Here is a 5,510-nt window from a genome sequence, read left to right as displayed (position 1 = left end):
GAGTGGTGTGATTCTTGAGGCCATCATTGCACAACTTGAGCACATGGATGCTCGCCTTGACACTCTCAGTGACGAGTTATGTCAGGTGAACTCTCGTGTTGGCCGTATCGCTCTACGACAGACTCAAATGGGTGGCTTTGTTGCCTTTCCTTCTCCTTATCCAGAGGCTTCTGAGGATGAGGATGCTGATGATGGTAATGCTAATAAGAATGAGGATGCTAGCTCTTCCGATGATGATGAGGCGACCTCGCGGTGATGACTTACCCTTTGTCACTTGTGACAAAAAGGGGAAGTAGTTTTGGGATGAGAGTAGTCATGTATTTAGGGGGAAAGTTAGTATAGGATCTTTTTGTTAGGGGGAGTGTTTATTTTTTTGAAGGATGTAGTGATGATTTATATGTACTTTTTTATTTGTTATTTATTTTTTATTTAGTTACGTTATCCTCTTGTACACAGGTCTTGTGACCATTTTTTTGATAACATATATTGTACTTATTTCTCATTTATATATATATGATGATGTATGTTGTCTCTCACATATCTCTCTATTTGTTGTTTCTTTTCTCTATTTATACACATGTTTCTTTATGTATGCAAATCTTTTATTTCCGTTTCACAATAAAATACCTTGATGAATTTTGTTTAAAGTATTTCAAAAAGATAGGTTGTCAAAATTTATCATGCCATGAACTCTCTTATTGCAAAGTTTTTCAAGAGTTTGTGTTAGGATTAGATTTTATTGTATTCAACAAGTGATTATGAGTTTAGTGATTTATGACTTCTCTCATACTTCATTTGTTTGTTGTGGTTTTGTCACAGATTGCTAAAGGGGAAGATTGTTAGGACATATGTGGAACTTGTTAGAACATATGTTATTGTATATTGGCTAATCATTTGACAAAACACAATTTACATGTAATTGGGTAAATCTAGGATGGTTTAAGTCTTCAAGAAACATGTTGCTCAAGTCAAGACTTAAAGCCATGCAAATCTCTCCAAGAAACAAGTGAGGAAGTTCTGTATTTTAAAGCTCGACAGATTGCATCTATCGAGATTTTAAAAGGTAGTTTCAGCTTGATGCTCGACAATAGCTCGATAGATAACCTATCTATCGAGATTTACAAAAATTAGATTTCCAAATCTGTTTTAATGCATATCCATGTATGTTTGTGTAGGGTTTCCTTTCTCATAACCCTAGACATATATAAGGATTATTTTAAGGACCATCATAGAGGACGCAAAGATTGTTGCAATTGATTGTTCACACATATTGCAACTGGAGACAAATTGCCCGTTCATCTTTTCATTGAAGAAGCTACTGCGTCTTTACGCCAAGGGTTTTGTAACTAAGGAGCTTCTTGATTTTCATCGTTTGGATGAACTGAAGAACTTTGCAGCCAACATCTTCCTTAAGTTGGTGTGTTAGTCACGTATTGAGATTCGTGCAAAAGAGTCAGCTGTGTACTGGGATCCGCGCATCGATTGGTTAGTCATGTACTTGGAGCCGTGCATTGAAAGGAAAGATTGTCACTATATTACAAGTCCAATTGTGTATTGGGGTAAGGGTTCAACTGTAGGTTGGTATAAGATACTGAGATTCCTTTACTTGTAACCGCTTGTTTTGATAATAGTGGATTCTCAGGAGTAGTGACCTTAAACTCACTCGGTGGGGTTTTGCCTCGATGGTTTTCTCCATTCATAAACAAATCACCCGAGTCAAATTTAATTTCCGCTGCATTTAGTTATTTGGTGATTCGTTTGTGCTACCATGCTTATTGCATGTAATTGAATCTAATTAATTTTACTTGCCTAAATTAATTGATTAAATTACCAAATGGGCCAATACATTCTTGGCCTATCATATTTAATCATGACTTTGACATTTTTTTGATATCTCATCCATTTTAACTCTAATATTGGCCTGTGATCAATCATGTCGAAGGGAAAAATATGATCTACAAGATGGTCCAACATTTATCCTGATCGGATGGTTGGATAAAAAAGTCAACTTTTTGAGCATCACTGGTTAGGGGTTTCTATCTAATTCATGCCAGAAATGGTGAAATTGACTTCGGATTTTTGCATCATCATCTGATTGTGGTAAATTATGTTAATTTTAATTTATTCCCCACTTTTGGCTTTCAAAATCATGGTTTTAACCATTTTCTGAGCTTTAAAGCATTATTTTGATGCATTAATTGAGGTTAGACAAAAAATAGTATGGATAGAAGGGCAGGGTCCTGCGAAGCCCCAAGGAGTAGGGATGGGGCAAGGCATGTCACCCCGCCATTGGGGCTGGGGTGGGTACAAAGTAAGACAAAGCCACATGAGTTAGGGGTGAAGATCCCGTCCTTCGGCCCTGTCCCGCCCCATTGTCATCTATCCCTAGGTAAAAATGTTGTTATATGATAACTGGTACCTTATACATGAGAATCTTAAAATAAAGCAATAATCATTTACTTGTTTTGACTTTGAAAACAAAACCATACATCCCACGCACCTTTTACTAATTTTTATTAACATTTGGCTAATGTTTGATACGTCAAAACTCAAAAATCCCGCAAACGATTGATTTACCGGGGGAAAAAAAATCCTCAATAGTTATGTATATTTTCCATTGACAATACAGTGTGGCTAAACAATATCTTAACAGAAAATAGCCACACACACACACACACACACATATATATATATATATATATATAAAAGACTTTGACCAATCTTTATAAAAAGATGTTCGGCACAACATGGTGAAGCTCCAACATCAAACATTCAAACCCTTAAAAAAATCAAATAAAAAATAAAAGTCAGAGTTCTTTTATTTATAATAATATTATTATTAGGTGATATTTGTTCCACATAACTTAAAATTGATACCACCTTCAATCTATTTTGCTACTGTGTTTGTGTCTATGTGAGTGTGACAATATATAGTGCAACTCTAATCCTTGTTAAGAATACAATGCGCTTTGACTCTCTGATGTTACCTGCAATCAACTGTCAACTTCCAACGGCCATTAAAAAAGTAAAAGTCAAAACTATATATAAACGTGGATGACATTTTCTTTGCTCATTGTCTATAAATAGATTGAAGCTTCATTTATTTGATAAACTTAAGACACAAGAACAAGTGAGAAGAGATCGAGCAAGCAAAGCAACAAACAATGCCTTCTCAAGAGCAACCCAAACTCCCTATTATAGATTTCTCTCCTAACAAATTGAAACCAGGTACAAGTCACTGGGTATCCATATGCAACAATGTCCGGCAGGCTCTCGAAGATTACGGCTGTTTCGTAGCATCATATGATGATTAAGTCATCTCCTCGGAGCTTCACAATTCTGTTTTTGATTTGTTAGTGGATTTGTTGATCTCCCTTTGGAAACCAAAACGCGAAACACTTCTGGCAAACCCTACCATGGCTATTTTGGCCAAAACCCATATATGCCACTCAATGAAAGCATGGGAATTGAGGACGCACAAATTCTCAGCAGAACTCAAAACTTCACAAATCTCATGTGGCCTCGTGGAAACAAACGCTTTTGGTATAACTATATTTCTATATTTAATTATAATCCTAGGAACTTTATTATTTATTTTTTGTATTTATATAATATATATATATATATATATATTTTTTTTTTTTACCTAATTAATTATTTATTCCTGCTTGTTTAGTGACACCATATACTCCTACTCGAGGATTGTTTCCCAATTGGAACGTTTGGTGAAAAGTACGGTATTTGAAAGCTATGGAGTGAACAAGTACTTTGATTCTTACATCAATTCAACAACATGTCTTCTTAGACGTACTCATCAAATATAGTGTGCCCAATGAGAACGAGAGTAACATTGGCGTCATGTCTCATACTGACAAGAGCTTCTTGACCATACTACACCAAAATGATGTGAGTGGTCTAGAGATCAAAACAAAGGATGACAGTTGGATTCATTTTGAGCCCTCCCCTTCTTCCTTCATATTCATGGCTGGAGAGGCATTCACAGTAAGTTACAGATCAATTTTAGCTCAATGCTAGTTTGTGCGGGATATTTTATATAAACAAGTTTAGTCGTGAATGTGCAATGTTTTACTTTTTAGTTTCTCCAGTAATGAAATATTTGTAGGTTAATCCTACAGGAAATTACAATTCATTTGGTTTTTTGATACAGTAAATTTTTCTTTTCATTGATGATAATATACATATGAAATTACAATAAAAAATAAAAAATAAAAAGAATGAATGAATAAGCAATTGATAGGGTGCTGACAAATACTTGTTATGATTGGCCCAGGCTTGGAGCAATGGCAGGATATATTCCCCTCACCACAGGGTTGTTATGAGAGGAGACAAAGACAGATATTCGCTTGCATTGTTCTCATTCAATAGCGGGACAATTCAAACACCAAAAGAGCTAGTAGACGATGAAAACCCACTACAATTTAAGCGATTTGATCATCAAGGATTTCTTCGTTTCTACAGCACTGATGAGGGCCAAAGGCATCCATGTACAATCAAGGCCTACTGTGGTGTTGCCTTTTGATCTAAAGAAGCTCATGGTTAAACTCAATTGATTGAAGAGAACTTTGGGGAGAAAAAACTTGATTAAATTAACCTTTGAAAAGTAAATGGAATTTTAAGAAAGTGCGTGTTGTGTGTAGTATAACTTACACCATTTCTTAAAAGTTTTCATGACTTTTGAGTGGATTTTGTGATGTGTCTTTATATTAGAACTTATTTTCTCAGCCTTGTATGTGTGCGTGTTTGTTTCTCAAAAAAAGAAAAATAGAAATAGAAAGAGTCGTACAAGATATATAGGAATTAGTGGATGTATTTGTAAGATAAAAGGTTGGCATGGGCTCATTACCTTGATTTGAGGAGTCATGATAAGTTGATGGATTATATTGCATGTCATCTTGCCATGAAATATCTGTCCTATGGAAGTACAAAATATATAGGTAATATATATATAATATTAAAAGGATGCATCACACGCCAACACCGCATGCAGTTTTGGTGTTGGCGTGTGAGTGTATTTCCTTATCTCATTCTCTTTTCCCTACATATGTGTGTGTGTGTTTCTCAAAAAAAAAAAAAATAATAAAAAAGTAAGTTACTTCTTAGCCATGGGCTCTTGGGCTTACTAGGCCTATTATATTCTAGTAGCTACCTTCAAACTCGTATAATTGACTTGTGGGAGCCCAAATTGAGTTTGAAGACAAGATCATGAAAGTGGGATAGTGGATGTAATATAAGTTATCAACTATTTGATAAACAAGTTATTGAATATTGTTTTTCTCTAAGAATTGAGTTAGAGAAACAGGTAAAAAAAAATTATCAATGATTTGATGAAATATCTTAGATATGAAGGGGGGGACAAAATGTAATTGTATTGTTGTTATATCTAGCAAGTGGTGAAGAACGATGTGATAATTAATCTAAATATGTTTGATACGCTTATAAATGATGCCATTGAAAGCAATTTCAATAGCGTTTTGATTCTCATAGTAAAA

The 5,510-nt window shown here is 34.8% G+C and overlaps 1 pseudogene; it reads left to right on the top strand.

Annotated features, from left to right (window-relative positions):
• The first annotated feature begins 3,164 nt into the window (after nt 1-3,164).
• On the top strand, nt 3,165-4,540 carry LOC142631136 (putative 2-oxoglutarate-dependent dioxygenase AOP1; annotated as a pseudogene).
• Nucleotides 4,541-5,510: the final 970 nt, after the last annotated feature.

Source organism: Castanea sativa, chromosome 4 (assembly GCF_040712315.1).
Source record: "Castanea sativa cultivar Marrone di Chiusa Pesio chromosome 4, ASM4071231v1".
Lineage (NCBI taxonomy): Eukaryota > Viridiplantae > Streptophyta > Magnoliopsida > Fagales > Fagaceae > Castanea > Castanea sativa.
The sequence above is the reverse complement of the archived record's forward strand: the minus strand, read 5'-3'. Positions and strand labels throughout refer to the sequence as shown.